The 21773-nt window shown below is 36.5% G+C and overlaps 1 long non-coding RNA gene across 2 annotated transcripts in view; it reads left to right on the plus strand.

Moving 5' to 3' along the window:
* The first annotated feature begins 968 nt into the window (after positions 1 to 968).
* Positions 969 to 21773, plus strand: part of LOC109267339 (uncharacterized) — a 106813-nt gene continuing 86008 nt past the window's right edge. Inside the window, exon 1 of one of the 2 annotated variants that reach the window (XR_008421246.1) lies at positions 969 to 1431. This is a non-coding gene — a long non-coding RNA (uncharacterized LOC109267339). The remainder of the gene's footprint in view (positions 1432 to 21773) is intronic. The other variant, XR_008421245.1, reaches the window with a different exon arrangement.

Here is a 21773-nt window from a genome sequence, read left to right on the forward strand (position 1 = left end):
AATTTTCTCTGGGTAAATACCCATTAGTGAAATTATTGGAACCTATGGTATTTCTATTTTAAAAAATAAAATAGAACTTGTGGAACTCCCATACTGTTGTCCACAGTGTCTGTACCAATTTACATTCCCACCAACAGTGCACAAGGGTTTCTTTTTCTCCACATCCTTGCCAATGCTTGTTTCTTGTCTTTTGATTTTAGCCATGATAACAGGTGTGAGGTGGTATCTCCTGGTTTTGGTTTGCATTTCCATGATGACAAGTGATGTTGAGCATCTTTCAGGAGTCTCTTGGCCATCTGTATGTCTTCTTTGGAAAGATGTTTACTTGGGTCCTCTGCCCAGTTTTCCATCATAATCCATATTGAATCCCAAAACATTGGTAAAGCAGTAATTTGCCACATGGTCCTCCCTGCCTGTGAACTTAACTATGTGTAGGTGAATGTTTAATTATCGATTCAGCTAGGTTACTTGCAAATTGATAACCAAACAGAAGATTGAATTTTAATTTAATTTGGAACCATAATTGCAGCCCAAAATTCAAAAAAAATATTACATTGGGATGCAACACTGAAGTGAAAAGCATTAGGTTCAGAAGAGCATAACATAGATCTGCAAGATGAGAATTTATAAACTGAGCAAATATTTGTTGCTGGAGCATTATCTTCATATTTTTAAAGCATCAACCAAGTGACTTATAGTACCTAATTAGAGAAAAATACACACGGATACAAAGATGAGTTTCATTTTCTCACTGAGACACCTGGAAAAGGATTGCTGGTCATACTCCAGACAATGCAATTAAGGACGGGAGAAATGGCCAAATCCCTTGGAACAGATCGCACAATTTTCAAAGCTAGGAAAGTTTGCTGTGATGATTCATACATCATGAATATCTATGTCTCAGATACTGAGCATGTAACTTTCAAAGGCTTCCAGCTGACTTCCAAGAGAAGCTGTTAACTTCCAGAGATACATAAGTCTTTTAGGGAGAAAAGGAAACCTTCAATTTAACTAAATAGGAAATGTAGATGAAATCTTGATATTCTTTGATACGCCAAAAATTATAAAGTCAATCCTAAATGTGCTAAAGCAGTCAGGATCATGAGCACAGAATATAAAAAGCAGTATTTTTCTGTTATGTAACTGCATATGCCTGGAAGCGATTCAGGAGAAGATTTGGATCCTGAATTATTAAGAACATTTGTATATTCTCCAGGGGCAGGAAGTCTTATTACATAGCTGACGTCCAGAGGCCTCTAGCCTATAAATAGGGTGTCTCACTTGTCTCCTAAATTCTAACAATGAGCTAAAGGAGGAGAGCAAGAGCTAAAGGAGGAGTAAGAAAGAGATGCTAAGAGGAGAGAAATGAATAAATGGCCTCTAATATTTGAGAGTCTGCCAGAAGAGACAGCAAAAAGACATTGAAATAAGGTAAGCAGAGAGAAGGGGATGGGGGAGCCAATGGAATGTGCTATCAAGGAGGCCAGGAAAAATTTATGTTTCTAGAAGGAGGGAGTGACCAACCATTAAATGCTGCTGAGATATCAAGTAGGGTGAAAGCTGAACCATGTCCACTGAATTTAGTTACAGGCAGCTAATGCAGACTGAAGGAAAGTGGTTCTCATGGAATAGTGGATCAGAATACAGGTTAGATTGGTCTGAGAAGTTAATGGACAAATAGTGGAGACTAAAATTAAATAACTCTTCGTGTAAGTCTAAGTGTGCAGAAGACATGAGCTGAAGGAGCCCTTAGGGTGAAACCTTTTTAAAAATTTTTAGATGGAAGAATTTAAATGTAAAGTTATCAGGAACAGAATAATTCACTGTGGTTCAAACTGCAAGTTATGACTCATTAGTGTGTTGTGACAGTAATTTAGTGAGTGGGGACCAGCATTGAAGAAAAAAAAAAAAAAGAAAAGAAAAGAAGACAGAATATCAGCATATCATGCATAATAAAATAATCTTATCTTAAGAAATTTTGTTTAGGGGGCACCTGGGTCGCTCAGTCGGTTAAGCATCCGACTGGCACAGGTCACAATCTCACAGCTTGTGGGTTCCAGTGGTCAGCTCAGAGCCTGGAGCCTGCTTCGGATTTTGTATCTCCCTCACTCTGCCTCTCCCCCACTCATGCTCTGTCTCTGTCTCTCTCTCAAAAATAAATAAACATTTAAAAAAAAAAAAGAAATTTATTTGTATAAATTGTCTACTGCAATCCACAGTAAGAAATATTTTGTATATTTATACATGATACATCTTATGTATATTGTAAATATATTGTATATATTATATATGACACTTATAGTATACATGTATAATATGTATATATTGGGCTGCAATGTAATATATATTTCTTATTGTGGGCCACAACAAAACTTGTTGTGGGTTGCAGACACTCTGAAAGCTAAAGTATTAAATGTTGGCACACATTCTGGAGAGGGAGGGGACACAGATTACATGTAGAGGATCTGGCCTTCAAGAAGAGGAGAAACATGTACTTTTTTTTGTATTAGGAAAGCAGGAGGAGATGATTGGTATAAATGCAGGTTAGTGATATACTTGGCAGCAGAATGTTGGAAGGAAATACTTTTTGATGCCTCCGATCATTGTAGTTTAATACAATGGAATCATCTGCTGAGAGTAACTAGTAGAGAAAAAGTATCATGGTTTATAAATAATGGATGAAATATGAAATATTTGTTATAGAAAGTAGATCAAGATGATTAGAGAATGATACTAAGATTGTGTATTTGGGGGGTTGGAGGGAGGGGAGGGTGGATGATGGGTATTGAGGAGGGCACCTGTTGGGATGAGCACTGGGTGTTGTATGGAAACCAATTTGACAATAAATTTCATATTAAAAAAAATAAGATTGTGTATTTTTTGAATTCGTAGGCGTGTCAATCCATTTAGGAGTGTTCAGGTATCTGAATGTAGATACAGACACAGGGAATAAAGATTGTTGGGTTCAGGGTTGGGGTTTTTCCCATCGGGGGCTTTGAGAAAATGAATGGACAAGGGAGGTTAGTGTATTGGTACCAAAATAACTGAAATTAAAGATTGTAGATCAATCAAAAATATAAGGAGTTTGATATTTTGGAATAAAAGTAAAGAGGTCAGTGGAGCTGGAGGCTCAAAGACACTGAAGAATAGCGAGAGTTGAGGCTCCTGAGCAGGCATGTGGAATTTTCACCAGAGTGTGAAATGTTTGTGATTTTGGAAGTGGAAATTATTTCAGTGATAATTTGTCAGTGGAGACAGTATGAAATATACCATTAATGATAAGGAAGTCATGGAACCTTTAAAATAAGATGTTGGGTAGATTGTCCACATGGACATTGAATTTTCTGAGATCATGGCAGAAATCAAGGAGAAAAGGGATACTCTGAGCTAGGTACCAAAATCTTGAGTGAATGAGATGAATTGGCCAAGAGGTTGGTAGATGAAAACAATGAGGAACGGGAGTTTTTAAAAGTGTATGGAAGAGCTTTTGTGGAGCAAGGCAACAATGAGAACTCAAGCTCCACATGTAACCCATAAACTATCAAAGAAGATAATATTGCCCAAGAACATCAGCTCTGGATTCAGACTGCATGGACTCCCTTGATGGTTTTGTCTCTCTATATAGTTCTGTGACATTGAGAAAGTTGTTTAATCTCTCTCTCTCTGCCTCAGTATCATACCTCTAAAACATGAATAAAATTACCTACCTTGTAGGACTGCTGTAATAATTAAGTGAAATACATTTATGAAATTTATATATGAAATAAATTCATGTATAGTATAGGTTAGTGCTTGTACACAGGAAATACACAATAAATACACCAATAAATACACTTTACTGTTACTATTGGCTATTATTTTCTAGAATGTTTGAACAACCTCTGTTTGGGAGAGCTATAAAAGGTTTCTCAATAGTCACCTAATTTTTTTATTTTATTTTATTTTATTTTTTATTTATTTTTTAATATATGAAATTTACTGACAAATTGGTTTCCATACAACACCCAGTGCTCATCCCAAAAGGTGCCCTCCTCAATACCCATCACCCACCCTGCCCTCCCTCCCACCCCCCATCAACCCTCAGTTTGTTCTCAGTTTTTAACAGTCTCTTATGCTTTGGCTCTCTCCCACTCTAACATCTTTTTTTTTTTTTTTTCCTTCCCCTCCCCCATGGGTTTCTGTTACATTTCTCAGGATCCACATAAGAGTGAAACCATATGGTATCTGTCTTTCTCTGTATGGCTTATTTCACTTAGCATCACACTCTCCAGTTCCATCCACGTTGCTACAAAAGGCCATATTTCATTTTTTCTCATTGCCACGTAGTATTCCATTGTGTATATAAACCACAATTTCTTTATCCATTCATCAGTTGATGGACATTTAGGCTCTTTCCATAATTTGGCTATTGTTGAGAGTGCTGCTATAAACATTGGGGTACAAGTGCCCCTATGCATCAGTACTCCTGTATCCCTTGGATATATTCCTAGCAGTGCTATTGCTGGGTCATAGGGTAGGTCTATTTTTAATTTTCTGAGGAACCTCCACACTGCTTTCCAAAGCGGCTGCACCAATTTGCATTCCCACCAACAGTGCAAGAGGGTTCCCGTTTCTCCACATCCTCGCCAGCATCTATAGTCTCCTGATTTCTTCATTTTGGCCACTCTGACTGGTGTAGTCACCTAATTTTTAAAAAAAATTTTCGATGTTTATTTTTTTGAGAGATAGAGAGAACACAAGCCAGGGAAGGGCAGAGAGAGAGGGAGACACAGAATCCGAAGCAGGCTCCAGGCTCTAAGCTGTCAGCACAGAGCCCGACGCGGGGCTCGAACCAACGAACCGTGAGATCATGACCTGAGCCAAAGTCGGACACCCAACTGACTGAGCCACCCAGGCCCCCTCACCTAATTTTTTAGTTAAAGTAATGTTTGAGGAAGCTGGTAGTGTTGTAAGGATTTACTGGTTTTATAGAAAGAGTTCCAGAAAGCCTAGTGAAATTATTTTGGAGGCAAAGAAAGTATGAGTGGATGCTAGATGAGGGGACAGACATACTAAGAATCACAGACATGAGAATAGAGCTAGGGACAGCTTAGAGAACTTGTGTTCACAGTGACACTGCCACAATGACATACAGTTCACACTGAATTCTCACAGAGGCTGGGATAGAAGGCACGGATATGAGGCAAAAATGCATTTAGTACCGAGAGTTTTTGGATAAAAGAAGGATATTTTGGCCTTACAGATTTCATGCATATGTGATCTGGAAGAAAGATCTTATAGGTGTGGAAAAGGTGCAATATTTCCTTTCCTTCTAGTGCCATCAGCTACAATGAGAGCAACTGTTCCTAGCAACAATGGGTAAATGAGCACAAGCCACATGGTCTCTCATGGAAGTAATAGAAGATGCACATTGGCCATAATTCCCAAACTTATCCAACTGGTATAATTCCCCCTCACCCCAATCACCATTGTTTCTCTATTTTCACAAAAGTCATTATCATAATCTTAAACTAGTACATTCTTCTGTACTTATTTGTTTTGTTTACTTGAATTTGAAGACCATGAGAGCAGTGATTCTATCTCTTTTAGTATGGCATCTACAATGCCCAGATAGTCACCATGTTGTCAAATGGAGGCTATGCCTTCTTTCAGTTCAGGAGACTTATATACACTAATACATGGAGTTACTTTGCCTTATAAAAGTATCATATTGCTGTGCAGTGCCTACTACTTGATGTAATTTGCCATTTGGAATTTCTCTTTCTTATGATCCAAAAAATGGAATCATGATGAGTCACTAAGCACCAACTAATGGTTTTGTTGTATAATAGTGTAAATAATTGTATTCTGTCTAAATTTAGAATTATTTCTGTGAAACTTCACACATTTTTTCTTTCCCTTAAGTCCTCAGCAAGATAGAACATTTGGTTCATCCAAAGTGCTGTGCTTGAAAAGATGCAGAGGAAGTTTGACAACTTACCAATGCATTCCTCACTACACTGGCCTCTGCACCCCTCTCTGACTTTCTTTCACAGCCCTCAAGATGAAGTGAAATTTGTTGCAGGATTATAAAGATCCAGTAGCTTCACGAAGAATTCAGAATCTTTGGCATTTTTTTTTGCTGGGAACAAATGGTCAATTGGAAAACTATCCTCAGCAGAAATGAATAGACATTACGGAAAGCACAATTTTCTAAATAGCAATAAAGTGGTAACTTCATATAGACGTTTGCTTTAATAGTCCTAAGGGATGGCAGGTGTTTTTTGACAGCAAAGGCCAGATTCAACATTTTTTAAATTAAGCATCTACTAAGATTCTTCATCATGATTCATAGTTTGTAAAAGGATTATAATAAATGTTGACATTTCTATCTTTTGTTTTATTCTCTGCTCCTTTTCAGCTTGCTTTGTTGAAATTTCTTAAGGCTTAACCTGGGCTCTGCTAAATTATCTTTATTCACTCTTTACCTGTTCCAATTTCAACCTGTATATACAGTTCATATACTCTCCTAAGATCCAGATTCATATATCCAATTGTCTTCCTGACATATCCACTCAAAAGGGCTGACGTTCTCTCAAATTAAACAAGTGCAAGAAGAGATTTACTGTTCCTTATTCACCAAACCGAGTTTCTTTGTCTTTTCCTCACTCTATTTGGCCCCACCATCCACTTACTCTGTCTCATAAAGCAAAAATGTTACTATTTTTCTTCATTATTTCTATTTCATTAGGAAGGCCAGTCAAATCTACTTCAAAGATATGTTTGCCATGTGCCCACTCCTTCCACCCATCTACATCAAGTCACCCATTAACCCTTTCTGTATTACTTCAAGTGTCTCCTGACTGTATTGACTTCAGTTTCGGAAAAGCTTTCCTTCCCAGAGAAAGATCACGTCTCTTTTCCAATTTTTTGCTCTCATAAAGTGTAAGGTAGGGCTCTCATGAGCCTGGCCTGGGTCCTACGGGCATCCCAGAACCAGGTACTAGACCAGGTGGAAAAACACTGCTCTAATTTGTCAAGAGCAGCTATGTGGAATTCTGGTTCAAGTGGAGTCAGCTCTACTCAATCCACAGGGACAGAGAGATGGGAAAGATAATTCCCTAAAGGAACATCAAGGCACTATTTCCAACAGAAGAGGAAATAGATGTTGGGAAGGCAAAAACAATGTAGGTATACTACTTTCACTGTCGCCTTCCTGCAACACGTTCTCCGTGTATCAGATCAAATGCTTATTTTTAAAACTCAGGTTCTGTCATTTCACTACCTTTTAAAACTCTGTTCATGGTTATTCTTGCATTTAAAACACATTTCTAACCCCTTGTAATGGCTGCCAAGTCCAGGCAGTATCTGGAACCGGCCCACTGTTCAGTCTTATCTCATGCTACTTTCTCCTTCACCCACCACACTCTTCCATGAAAGTTATTTTTATAGCAAAATTATTTTCCCACATCAGGGCATTTGCACTTGCTGTACCTCTACTTGAAAGTATCTTTCGCCCATTCTTGCTATCCTGTTCTTCTTATCCTTCATGTCTCCACTCAAATGTCACTTACCCAGAGAGGCTTTCTCGGCCTACACACCCCTACACTCTTAGTTTTCTACTGTGGAGGCTATCTCTTTCTTGCATATGCTTCTCATAAGCTCTAAACATTAGTGGCTTTTGTCTATCTTCCCAAATGGCATAAAAGCTCCAGAGGAGAAGAGCTATGTTACCTTTTTTCATCACAAACTCAAAACTTCCCACAATCTCTCTGGGTCAATATAGTCTGAATCACTGAATCCTTAGGGCTATTTCTGCCATTGTTCATTTTGTATATTTACTTACACGTCCCTGGATACCTGCAGTGCTGCATCAGCTGCTATAATATCTAATTGTTTTTGCCACTAATCCTCTGTAATGCTTATTCTATAGCAGCATTAACAAAGTTCTTTAGTCAATTACTTATTTTCCTATCTTTAAAAAATACCTTTATTTAGAAATATATATTAGTCTTATCTGTCTTCCTGTAACATTACATTACATTCCTTCCCCGCAAAGGAACAGATCTAATTTTATCCATTTTTAAATCAATATATCCTCCAGTTACTGTGTCACGTAAGCTTTATTTTTCTGGTTTCTTTACATTTCCAATACCTTGTAAGGTCTGAATAGGATACATTTACAGTCTAGACCATAGCTCATGAAAATGTAAGATAAAGTGATAGCATAGGTTTTAAAATACCAAATGTAGAAGGAACAGAATACAAATGTTTCCGTTTATACCTTGGAATAAAGTCAACTAAGAAGCACATCAACTAGCAGTATTCAATGTATGGACAATATTTATCTACAAATATGTCAGGAAGAAGAGGCTAGTGATATTTTTTACTGGACTAAACAGTATAATTACAAGATTATAATCATATAAGGCTGTGCCCATTCCCTTTTTTCAGGCATAAGACTTTATCACATACTTTTGGCATATAGAGTGTATAATTTTTATTATGTGGTGAAACAATTATAGTAAAGATTGACTAATCAAATGTTTTTAAATGAGGATTAAATAAATTGCCTGGCATTAAAAATGTTTAATGATAAATCAGAGTATAAATTACTTTTTAGAAGTGGATTATGGATTAATTTATAGTTTTTTTGACTTAAAATTTAATGTAAAAGCTATTACTATAGTGTAAAATTTAACATTATCATTAACATTTGTATGATGTACATTCTTCAGGTAGAAATCAAATTGTTGTCAGGGGCTTGGCAACAGACATGTTGAATCAAGTCCAGCGTGCCATGGTTCTGTGGAAGGATCAATAACGAGTATTCTCAACAACGTACCAAGAATTGTTACAGGCATGGAGTTAGGTACAGAAATCAAGGGGACAGACAGTTATTGCAGAGAAAAAAAAAAGGTGTTCAGCTTCATTGATATTGAAAATATTTTTTATATGGTAGATTTTGCCAGGCATTTTGTGTTTTAAGCACCTTTCCACTCCTTTCAAAAATAGTCATAAAATTATTAGGAGGCAAATCACCTGTTTGGAGTCATTACACCTAAATTCTTACATGGATCCTTCCTTTCATACAATTGTGCTTAGGATTTTTCAGATCTTGTCAATGACAGTACTACAGGGCTATCAATTGGTGCTTTTAAGAGATCTTCAAGAGAAAATAAAAAAAATTAAACAGACTAATTTTTAGAGCAGTTTTAGGACTACAGAAAAACTGAGCGGTACATTTAGAGACCTCTCATAGATCTCCTCTCCCCTGCAGAACTTCTATTATTTTTCATTATTTTTAATGTTTCTTCAATTGTTATACTAGAGAACTGGCAGAATTCAAATATGACTTCCATAAATAAAATTTACTCTAAGCATCTCTAGAGCTACAAACTTTAGAGTCATGATTAAAAGTATGGTCTTCAGTATCAAATAGTGGCATTTGTGGTCAAATCCTGTTTCTGTTGCTAGTTAGCTATGGAAACTTGAGCAAGTTTGTTAACTCTTTTGAGCCTTAATTCTATTGTCTGTAATGTAGGCATAATAATAACCACCTCATGAGGTTGATGTGGGGATTAAATTAGATTATGCAAATATAGCATTGATACAATATCTATCATAGTAAAGAGTGGGTGCTATTATTTTTATTACAAATGAACAAATGTCATTTTTTATAGCATGTTATGGAATTTGAGAAATATTTAAGGAAAAGTTTAAGGATACTTAATTTATGGCGGAAAAGTAAAGTAAAAGGTAAAGGAGAACCCTGGGCTTTGGAGTGAAATTGTTCAAATCTCAGTATCACTACTGAAAACTGGGTGACTCTGAACAAGTAGTTCACATTACCTGATCCTCTATTTCTTAAACTTGAAAATGGAAATATTGTTACTTATATTTAGTCTTGAGAATTAAATGAGATAATATATCTCCCAAAGTGTGTTTAACATCATTGGCCAAAGCATCTGATTATACTTCCATAAGAAACATGCATATACATAGTAACCTTTTCTGATTGTGTGTGGTGATAAAATAGAACTATGAAAAGTGTGAGCTATTTGATATAATTCATTTGGGTGCTCAACAAAGCTTTTTATTTTTTTTTTAATTTTTTTAATTTAATTTTTTAATTTTTTTAAAATTTACATCCAAATTAGCATTTAGTGCAACAATGATTTCAGGAGTAGATCCCTTAGTGCCCTTTACCCATTTAGCCCATCCCCCTTCCCACAACGCCTCCAGTAACCCTCAGTTTGTTCTCCATATTTATGAGTCTCTTCTGTTTTGTCCCCCTCCCTGTTTTTATATTATTTTTGTTTCCCTTATGTTTATCTGTTTTGTCTCTTAAAGTCCTCATATGAGTGAAGTCATATGATTTTTGTCTTTCTCTGACTAATTTCACTTAGCATAATACCCTCCAGTTCCATCCACGTCGTTGCAAATGGCAAGATTTCATTCTTTTTCATTGCTGAGTAATACTCCACTGTGTGTGTGTGTGTGTGTGTGTATACACACACATACCATATCTTCTTTATCCATTCATCCATCAGTGGACATTTGGGCTCTTTCCATACTTTGGCTACTGTTGATAGTGCTGCTATAAACATGGGGGTGCATGTGTCCCTTTGAAACAGCACACCTGTATCCCATGGATAAGTGCCTAGTAGTGCAATTGCTGGGTCATAGGGTAGTTCTATTTTTAACTTTTTGAGGAACCTCCAAACTGTTTCCCAGAGTGACTGCACCAGCTTGCATTCCCACCAACAATGCAAAAGAGATCCTCTTTCTCCACATCCTCGCCAACATCTGTTGTTGCCTGAGTTGTTAACGTGAGCCATTCTGACAGGTGTAAGGTGGTATCTCATGGTGGTTTTGATTTGTATTTCCCCGATGATGAGTGATGTTAAGCATTTTTTCATGTGTCAGTTGCCATCTGGATGTCTTCTTTGGAGAAGTGTCTATTCATGTCTTTTGCCCATTTCTTCACTAGGTTATTTGTGTTTTGGGTGTTGAGTTTGATAAGTTCTTTATAGATTTTGGATACTAACCCTTTATCTGATATGTCATGTACAAATATCTTCTCCCATTGTGTTGGTTGCCTTTTAGTTTTGCTGATTGTTTCCTTCACCGTGCAGAAGCTTTTTATTTTGATGAGGTCCTAGTAGTTCATTTTTGCTTTTGTTTCCCTTGCCTCCAGAGATGTGTTGAGTAAGAAGTTGCTGTGGCCAAGATGAAAGAGGTTTTGCCTGCTTTCTCCTCGAGGATTTTGATGGCTTCCTCTATTTTGAGTTTATTTTTGTGTGTGGTATAAGAAAGTGGTCCAAGTTCATTTTCCTGCATGTCGCTGTCCAGTTTTCCCAGCACCATTTGCTGAAGAGACTGTCTTTATTCCATTGGATATTCTTTCCTGCTTTGTCAAAGATTAGCTGGCCATACATTTGTGGGTCCATTTCTGGGTTCTCTATTCTGTTCCATTGATCTGAGTGTCTGTTCTTATGCCAGTACCATACTGTCTGGATGGTTACAGCTTTGTAGTATAGCTTGAAGTCTGGGATTGTGATGCCTGTCAAGAAAGCTTTTGACAAATTTCTATACCAAAATTTACCTACATATAAAACTCCTAACAGATTTCTAACTGTGATTTTATCATAATTGACTTTACTAAGGTATTGTAGGTAAACAGAAATAGCCACATCTCTGTGGAGACAGTCGTCGTGCCATACACCCTTACCCTTTCCCTCTATTTATATTCAAAGGGCTCCATAGTTCTCAGCTGTACGATCTTGGGTTAGTTACCTATCTTTGTATGTTTTCACAATTCAGCTATAAAATATTTATTATGGCAGCACACTTAATAATGCAATTACATATAAAAGATGTGTGTGTGTGTGTGTGTGTGTGTGTGTGTGTGTACATACACACAAAGCTCTTGCATGGCCCCTGAAGGTGAACAAGTTAACAACCAAAGTATAGAATTTAGTAGGGAGTCAAGAGAGAAGGGTTCTCTTCTCCCTGAGAGTGGAAGGTTTTTCTTCTAGCTTTTGTGCTGGAGTGTTAAAGACAAGTGCGTGCTCTGCTTGGGAAGCTCTCTGTTTAGAAAGGTCAAACAGATCTATTGCAGGGCCAAGAGTAAAGGAGATATGGAATAAATTTGTAGAGTTGATCCTGTCTAGGATTTAAGAATGAGAGTTGAAAAGTTTATTGCTTTGCAGAAGAGAGTAAACAGAGCTTGTAGAAGGCTTAGCTAAGAATTAAGAATGTGCATACAGGTGGCATATTTGACATCATATTTCTTGTCTTGAGAGAATAGGAGAAATATTCGAGGGAGTCAAATTTCTGGCTAATGATTACCAAAGCAGTTGTAGGTTTTGTCCCCCACGGGATCCAAACTAATTTAACACTTTTAACGACAATACTTGATAACATACGTTGGTTTTTGCTCTGTTTGCTTTGTTTTGTTTTACAAACAGCACTAAGTTATGAAGCAGTGTAAAATCAAAGTTCCGAGAGACTTAGAGGCAGATGAAGAGACTGACTTTTAGGTAGGTTAGCATCATTTTAGGCAGAATAGCATCCCCAATTCTTACCACGCCTCATGACAGAGCTTGGGTGAGTCCATGGTTTTCCCTGCCGACTGGTCTTCTCAGTACACCATGATGAAAAGCAGTAGATGGAGTTCTATGCTGTCAAGTGCAGAAATACATCCAAATAATAGTTACATAACAGTAAACAGTAAGATTTAAGTAAGCATTACATTTTCAAAAAATGTTTTATAAGTGCTGGTGACATTTGAAGAGTGGCCAGCCACAGGTGCTTTCTGATGGATCTTTTTTTGTAGGACGTGGAAGCAGGTGATGGGGAGACTTCTACAGGAATGGGGTTCGTGAGAAGACTAGGTCCTCTCCCTGTCTTTTGAGGATGCTAAAAGTTTCTATCCTTTTCTGTCTGGAAGCTATACATTAAAAGATACGGTTCTGAGTCATTCTAATAAGATAATCTTTGTATTTTCCAATCAGTTCAACTGTTTGATAGTATTGTAAAAATACAGCCATTTAGTGAGCCATGCAGTTTCTTCAATGCTGAACATTTTTGGTACTATCTGACAAAAATATTAAATGAAAGGCATTTATATATTTAAAATATATCTAACATGTATTTACAAAAATCTAATACTTGTTTAGGTATGCAGAAATAAATACATGAGGAAAGGAAGTGAACCATAAACTCATTGACAAATCATGAAAAATGACTGCTTCACATCAGTGCATATTGCCCAGAATATGATTTTTTATTTCTTAAAGCACAGTGATACATAAATATAAAGAGGAACAGTAAAAGAAAAAGCAAAGTATTGAATGCTCTGTAACTGCGAGTTTCATAATCTACAATGACAAATACTAGAATAGTTGCTGAGGGTAGATCATTGGCATTTCTTTAAGTGCCTAAAGGGCATCTTTTACTGGGAAGTAAGTGCTTCCAGTATGTCATTGGATTTATGATTATACTGGCTTATTTCCACCTAGTATGTTTACATGGCGCTTGAATTTCAGTTTACATTTAGTAATGTGTTTAAAACATTTTCATTTATTATCAATCTGATTTTTCTGGGCCTAGCATTTGTTGATAAATGCAGGGGAAATTGCATATCAACAACCTGCAACTTTGTCAGGGTCAGACAAAATCAGTCCTCAAATGTTCCTGCTCACGCTGAACAAAGCTGCATTTTTGGTGACACGGGTGATTGATGTCTCTAGTCACCTGACAGCATATTTTATTTAGAAAAGATTATGTCCTCCCTCCCCAGTCTTGACCACATGGTCAATTTTTAACTAGGCTCTTTTGAGAATCCTTAATTTCCTGATTTTTTTTCTTCACATCTTATCTAATCTTCCAATGTCCAACCTAAGGTAGATCATAAAAGTGTATATTTTTAATTTCTATTCCCAATCTTACAAGCATTTACAGATATGGCCATTAAATTGGCCTGATTAACACTGGGTCCAGTTTTATCTCCCTTGCTAAGAATGGTCAGTTCTAAAGAAATCAAAAGGAAACTAAAATGTATTGACTGGCATTGAGTTGATATTTAATATATCTTTTTAACCAATTCTACCTGCATGATACCTATGAAATTCACATCCTTCTATTTTTTCCACTGCTTTTACTTAAATTGAATATTCCAAGTATTTTTGGATGACTGGCTTACTGGAAGAAAAAAAACCTTAACAAATTGTCTTATGTCCAGTGTAGGTACATGAATTCATTTTAGATGTTGCTCTCATATGGATATTTCTAAGCTATAGTTCTTATCATATTATGCTTTTATTCAAAAATTTGGAGTGGCTTGTCATTGTCCCATGGTAGATTGCAAAGAGGAGTGAGCATATTTAAGTGAAAACACAAGATGATGCATTATGATATGGGAGGAACAATATTAAAACTTTACTTGTATTATTATAGTAATAAAGAATATATACTTTATAAATGAGTAAACACATTTAAAAGTGTGGGGTGAGATACTTTCTAATAAAAGTACATTGTTATTAATATTGGAAACCACTAGTGTTTAGAATGATATCCAGGTTACTTAGCAGGCATTCATTTTCTCTAGAACCTTTACCTTAAATATCTCTTTGCACTGTATTATCATTCAGTCTTTATGATAGTAAAACTGAGATGATTTTACCACAGAAAATCCCTACTTTCCTTCTGCCTAGAATGTGTCCTTTCATCTGTAGGCTCTAATCTTAACCATTTTTCAAATTCCAGCTCAGAGGCTAATTCCTTTGTAAATATTTTAGTAGTTAGAACAGCTTGATTATAAATAACAGAGAACCACTCAAATTGGTATGATTAATAAAGGAAATAAAGGCTCGTGCCACTGAAAAATTAAGATAAAGGGAAGGCTTCAAGTGCATTCATCAGGCCCCAAAGTCATTTATCCGTGATGCCCTTGACTCTTCATTCACGTGATTGTTCTCCTCAGGATGGTTTCCTTAATGGTTACACAATGTTGCAAGGATTCTAAACCTTACATTTGCATTCCACATCATGTAGAGCAAGAAAGAGAGAACTGCCTCCCTCCCCCCCCCCCCCCCCAATTCAATAAAAGTCCTTGGCTTTACACTGAATTAACTTAGGTCATCTGCTCACTCATGTGGCCAGAGAAATGATGATTAGTTTAGGTCAGCCAGGGCCTACTTTTAAGTTAAGCTAGTCAAGGTCTACCCCTGGAACTGGCAGGTCATTAATTTCATGGCTGCTTCATAATGGAGATAAAAACAATGTATTCTGAGTAGGTAGACAACAATGTCCACCATAAGCCTTAAGTCATTTACCAGCTAAAAGTAGACTCTTCATCTCCTGAATTACGATGACACTTTGTTTATGTATTGTCTTTTACTCTTATTTTTCCCTTGTGTTATTGCAACTTTCTTTCATATTTACCAGGCTTTAAGCTGCTTAAGGGGAAAGTGCCTATATCTGATTCATCTTTTTATCCACCTTCCTCCTGTCTAGCATCTGGCATAGTGCTTTGTTAACTTATTATTATCTAGAACAAACGAATACATAAATGAAAAATAAGCACATGATTGAATGATTGTGTAAAATCGTTACCTTGAAATATGTTTCCTTTCATTAGAAGATTTCCAAGCAGGTGTGCCTGGGTGGCTCAGTCACTTAAGTGTCTGACTTCAGCTCAGGTCATGATCTCATGGTTTGTGGGTTCGAGCTCCATGTCAGGCTCTGTGCTGACAGTTTGGAGCTTGGAACACGGAGCTTGCATCAGATTCCTTCTCTCTCTGCCCATCCTCCACTCGTGCTCTGTCTCTCCTCTGTTCCTCAAAAATGAATAAATGTTAAAAAACTTTTAGAAGGTTTCCAAGCAAAGTGTGGTTCAACATATTCAGATATGGAAAGGACTTATTCATTAGAGAAAAGCTGGATATAATTATCACTAAGAAAACTTCCATTTCAACAGCTTATATATTTAAGATTTGATCTTCTGAGAGAAGGAGTATCTTTTAAATGTCTTCTTCTCAACTACATATGTTTTGTAACCCACAGATAGTCCATGAAAAAATGCTACTTGTGCAGAATAAAACAAAGGAAAGTACAAAGTGATTGGGAAGGATGGCATGTTAGCCTGCCAAATATTATGCTTCTCTGAACAGGAAGAAACTTGACCTTGGACATTTCTTGCTTGCATTTAAATGAATAATAATCACTTAACACTATTACTAGACAAATTAGTTGGCCTTCTTTTGAAAAGATAATTTCTTCTCATCAGAATTTTAATTAAATGAATAAAGTGTTTTTAAGGTTTTTAGTTTTTGAGCTTCCAGATTCATGTTGGATGAAGATTTTGTTTCATTTAATATAGAAGCTATAGTTAATGAAAATTATTTTTATATAACTTTACTTATCAGAAATCTCCCCCATCCCAATGCTTCATTCAAACACTGAATATTAAATCCAAATTGATCTCAAGACCCACAGACACCATGGCCTACCTGAATGAGTACTCCATGTTGGTGGCTTACCATCAAAAACTGAACCCATGATCTGCCCCCATCAAAACAGCTTCTCTTCTGTTAGGTGTCTTGGTAAGTGACTTTTTCATCCATAGAGTTGTTCTTTTCAGAAACCAGGGAGTCTTCTTTGACACTCCCTCTACCTCATTCACTCATATCCAATTCATTATCAAATCTTGTCAATCCTGGGGCAGCTGGGTGGTTCAGTAGGTTAGGTGTCCAGCTCTTGATTTTGGCTCAGGTCACGATCTCACAGTTCATGAGATTTAGCCCTGCATCGTTGGGCCCTGTGTCACTGCTGGAGCCGGGCCAGCTTGGAATTCTCTCTCTCCCTCTCTCTCTCTCTCTCTCTGCCCCTCCCCCATGTGCTCTTTTTTTCTGTCTCTCAAAATAAACAAACTTAAAGAAAATCTTGTCAGTTTTACTTCCCATATTTACAAAATGTGTGTCTTGAATGCATTCACTTCTCTCAACCTCTATTGCTACTACTCCAGGCCGCCATTATCAATTGCCTGAACTTTGAAAAATAGCCTCCTAACTCGTTTTCCTGTTTCTAATCTTGTCTTTCTTCATTCTAGTACCCATACTTTCACCAGAGTGTTAAAAAAAAACCCACTAAAAGCATTTAATAGCTTTCCATTGCTCTATAAACATAAATTCTGTAAAATTTAGGCAATATAGCTCCCACCTGTTGATCAATCCTTATCTTTGACTAATCCCTCTCTCTTACTTTGCTCCATCCACACTGACTACTTGGTTCTTGAAATACACAAAATTCTTTTGACTCCATGGCCATTGTACATCCTGTTTCCTATACGTGAGACATTCCCTTTGCCTCCCCCATCTCCCCCTCTCTCTCCTTCCCTCTTTCCCTCTCTCTCTGTCTCTCTCTCTCTCACACACACACACACACACACACACATAATTTCTTCCTAGCCTAGCTAACTCCTACTCATCTTTCAAGTCTCAGATTAAATGGTATTTTTTATTTGTTACAGAATCTTTCTCAGAACCTTTTATCAGATTAGGCTAACTCCTCCTGTTATAAACTCTAATAGCTTTCTGTACTTTTATGTAATTGCATGTATAACAATCACATTAAATAATATTGTGCAATTATTTGTTAAATATATGTTTTCTCCTTTATATTATAACTACTATGATGGCAGGCACTGTGTCTTTTCTGTTCATCATTGTATCCCTACTACCTAATATAGTCCCTAACCTTTAGTATGAATTCAATAAATATATATTTAATGAATGCATAACAAAAGAATGCATAACAGAAGAAAAAGATTTGTTGAATGATTCTATTTGTCAAAGCATAGCTCAAAACAAAGAAAGATAAGATGTGGCCACCGAGGAAGGGAAAATGTGAGGCAATAAGTCACAGTAAAAGTGTTGTCCACTTGAGTTTTTAAAAATGAGGTCTATAACATCGCTATTTTTCTCTGCCTTTTACCTTCCAGGCACTGATCTTAACTTTGCTTTGTTTGTTCATAAACCAGCATTTTTTTCTAGCCTTATCCTCTCTCCAAATTAATCTCTATGTCACTCACAAATTTCTATTGATTTTTTCTTTGTAATATCACTACACTTGAAAAAATCCCATTGGCACTACCATATTGCAGAGCACAATTATCTTATCCTTCGTCCTCTACAAAAATCTCCTAAAATATCTTCCTACCCTCAATCCACATAGCACTGTGATGCCAGATTAATCTTTGCAAAACAATTCTCTGTTCATGTTACCCACAGGTCAGAAGTCTCTATTTGCTCTGTCATTCTATAAAATAAATAGAGGCACTACTCTGGCATTCTTCACCTTAATCCCAAATTTTCTGTCTCTTAATATGAACACTCCATATATTCTGCATATAGTCTTGCCTCCACAATTTTGTTCATTCCTTTCTTTCCTACTTTACTTGCTTTGTACTCCAAAATATTTCCTGACTACTCCTGTTGACAACAATCTCTCCTTTCCCTGAAGTTTGTTCTCATCTACATTCTGGGATAATCACGTAATACCATATCATAGTTTATATCAGTTATTTTTATTTTAACATAACCTCAACTAAACTGTTAATCATTGAGAACTTTACTATAGCCTCATCATTCTGGATAGTACCTGGTAATGTAATTGCAGTCTCTTGTAACTCACTGTAGTGCTAACATTTAGAACAGAATTTGGTACATAATACAGCTTAATGAATATTTATTGCTGCTGCTGCTGATGCATATTACTTAAAGAAGGAGAGGTGGGCAGGATGAATAGAATGTCTTGTGAAATGCCAAACATGCAGAGTATTGCTAGTAGAGAAGCTAATTGAATTCACCAGCCTTGAGATTCCTAACAGTTTGTTGGTATCAGCATTAGTTGAATCATTCCGTGATGCAAGAGAGTCTGAGGCAAGAGCATTTCAGTAAAAAGAATGGCATGACCAAAGGTTCCAGGGAGGGGAAGGGGTGGAAATATGTATGAAAGATGGACTCATTTGATAAGAAGAAGCGATTGCTCACTCCGTGGAGACCATTATCTTGTAGGGAAAAAAATGAAGCTGTGTTTATGTGACAAAAATATCTTGAAAATCTGAATAAAAAGAGTTTTTCTTCTTATACCAAACTGTCTTTTTTAATTTTTTAAATATTTATTTACTTTAGAGAGAGAGACAGAGGCATAGAGAGAGAGAGAGAGAAGGAGAACACAAGTGGGGGAGGAGCAAAGAGAGAAATGGAGACAGAATCTGGAGCTGGCTCCAATCTTTTTGAGAAACCGAGAAAATTTTGGTCAAGAGAATAATAGAATTGTAGTATTTGTAGATATTTAGCAAACTAGGTAAGAAAAACTATACAAACTGAAAACCTGAGCCCAATCTCCTATTTTTCCATCCATATGTCAAATAGTGGGGTCATTTGCTGACAGATAAGTGAACTAATTTTTGATATTGCTGTACTATAAATACTGTTGTTTTATAAATCCAAGCTGTTGCTTGTATAATTTGGGTATTTTTTTTTCTTTTTAGGTGAGATGTTGGTATTGATCAATAATAAACTAGAAAGGAGTAAAAAAGTTAAAATCCATGGTATTCAATATTTACTATAAAAATATCTTTTATATTCTTAACTTTGGGGATGAAGGGAGTGTCTATAAATACAATAATTATGAAAGACTATTTTCTGGTTAATCGATGTTTAGCACATCTAACTAATATAAATTGGCTTCTTAATGATAAGCCAATATCTTGTTCTGATATTCAGAGGAACATTTGAAAATTTGATATACTCTGTTCCTTCGTCCTTAATATAATTTTATTTACATATTTATGTACTTTTTAGATGTTACCAGGTTAATCTGAGTTAATCTTGAATATTAAACTTTGCACTCTGTAAATAACATGGTTATGTTTTAAGATTGTTTTGATTCCTTTTGGTTTTTATTGGTCCTAGGCCTTTGCTGCAGGATGTACTAAGTAATGAAAAAACCGGTTATGGAAAGTATGTAAACAGGTTGTTTTCATTTTGTTTTGGTTTTGCTTAAAGTGTGAGCTTGGGGTGTTCCAAGGCATTCAAGTTACCATGCTGGTTGCTTTTCCATAGATGTAAAGTATCTAAGATAGTTACCCACAGAAGTGTTCACATCATCTTAATATGTCCCCATCTTCCCCTGTAGTGACCAATGTTACCTGTGATGACAAACTTATATTTGGTACCCGTAGCTTAATTATTCATGCCCTCGTCATATTCAAGAATATAACCAAGTAGGGCAAAGCAAGGGAGTAAGGTACATGGGCCCATAATAGTCCCTTCCCCAAATTCAGCATTTTTCTTTGTGATCTGGTGACCTCTTAATCACTTTTCTTATTTTCTTTTTATCTATCGATCGATTGAGAGAAAGAAAGCATGCACAGGGGAGGGAGGGGGGGGGAGAGAGAGAGAGAGAGAGAGAGAGAGAGAGAGAGAATACCAAGCAGCCTCCACACTGTGGAGCCCGGTGTGGTGCTCAAATTTATGAGCCCTAAGATCATGACCTGAGTCAAAATCAAGAGTCAGACACTTAACTGATTGAGCCACCCAGGTGCCTTCACTTTTCATTTTGGATCAGGAAATGGTGACATTATAACATCATTTGTGTTTAGGTGGTAATAACTATGTATCTGAACTGTGGTCATATGAAGTTGACAAGTCCCTTCCTAAAAGATGGGATGGTGACAAAGCGAAGTAACCTTGGGAAAATCAGAGACTTCCCTGGCAGACGAATGAAGTCTTCCATGGCCTCCTGCTTCCAAGTATAAGAGTACCGGAAGGTAGAAAAAGTGTATGATTTCACTTTTTGTCACACTCATTGCTAGTTGAGTAAAAACATTTATATTTATTTATTTATTTATTTATTTATTTATTTAATTTGGATTGATTTTAACAACTTGGGAAAGCACTGGAAATATACATTGCTTTTCTAGTGGTCTAGCTGGTATTGCTCTAGTCTGGAAGGTTGAATGCATCGAATGCTCATTTAAAAGGACCTAATGGTCCTAGAAAGATGGATCCCTGTTTCTGGTTGAAATTACATTTTAATAGAATTCTGACAAAACAATATGCATTTTAATAAGATTTGTGAAATGGCAACATTGTCAACATACAAAATAAATAGCAAGAGTGATAGTAGTTTTTGAATCAGCAAATGTAACTGGAAAGTTCTGGAATATTGTGAGGAGCTATAGAATGTTTAAGTCAGGTCCTGGCTTTATGTTTACAGTAGTAAAGGAGGTTTTGAGATTTATAGTCAAGATCTCAGAAGCATGAGATACATGCTATTAAAAATAGTTATCTGAACTGTGGGGTTAGGTGATGTAGGGAAGAATGCAGTGAACAGACCACAAAGTGGGAGATGAATTGCATGTAGATTATCATGACACACAGAGTTGTGGTCTGAGAGTAATGCTTTAGATTTTCTACTTTTCCTGCTGTATCTCCAATATTTCTACGTATGTCTAGATCAGGAGTTGGCAAACATTTTCTATAAAGGGACAGATGGTAAATATTCTAGGCTTCCTAGGGTATATGGTCTCTGTTGCAAATACTGACACTATGGCCACAGACTATGCATGATAAAATGGGAGTGGTTGTGTTTCCACATGACTTTATTTACAAAAATAGGAGACAAGCACAGTAACTATTGTTTGCTGACACTTTGTCTAGATTCTTACTTACCAAGTCAGATCTTGCCTGGATCATCACATTAGCCTCCTTCTTATCTCT

Source organism: Panthera pardus, unplaced genomic scaffold, assembly GCF_024362965.1.
Source record: "Panthera pardus isolate Hobbes unplaced genomic scaffold, ASM2436296v1 HiC_scaffold_12, whole genome shotgun sequence".
Lineage (NCBI taxonomy): Eukaryota > Metazoa > Chordata > Mammalia > Carnivora > Felidae > Panthera > Panthera pardus.